The following is a 229-nucleotide window of genomic DNA, read 5'->3' as shown; positions in this document are numbered from 1 at the left end:
TTGATTTTTGAGTGGACTTTGCTGTTCCGATGAGCATGAACGGTATATGAGTGGAGCACTCACTGGACCGCGAGCGACTGAGCGGAGCACACACACGCTTAGAGCGGATTCTTGAGTCTATAAGGTAACAATAATATAATAAGATAACCTTGTTTGAAATGGGTTTGGCTAAAAGAAAATGTTGGTTTCGTCTATACTACTAGGTACTTATACTATATTGACTGGGTTA

The 229-nt window shown here is 40.6% G+C and overlaps 1 protein-coding gene across 1 annotated transcript in view; it reads right to left on the bottom strand.

Moving 5' to 3' along the window:
• The window catches only part of LOC107671232 (GTPase IMAP family member 5-like), a 4,749-nt gene that overhangs the window by 3,489 nt on the left and 1,031 nt on the right, over positions 1–229 (bottom strand). The window lies entirely within an intron of this gene.

Source organism: Sinocyclocheilus anshuiensis, unplaced genomic scaffold (genome assembly GCF_001515605.1).
Source record: "Sinocyclocheilus anshuiensis isolate Anshui unplaced genomic scaffold, SAMN03320099.WGS_v1.1 scaffold3169, whole genome shotgun sequence".
In the NCBI taxonomy this organism is placed as follows: Eukaryota; Metazoa; Chordata; class Actinopteri; order Cypriniformes; family Cyprinidae; genus Sinocyclocheilus; species Sinocyclocheilus anshuiensis.
Note: the sequence above shows the minus strand (reverse complement) of the source record. Positions and strands in the feature narration are given on the sequence as shown.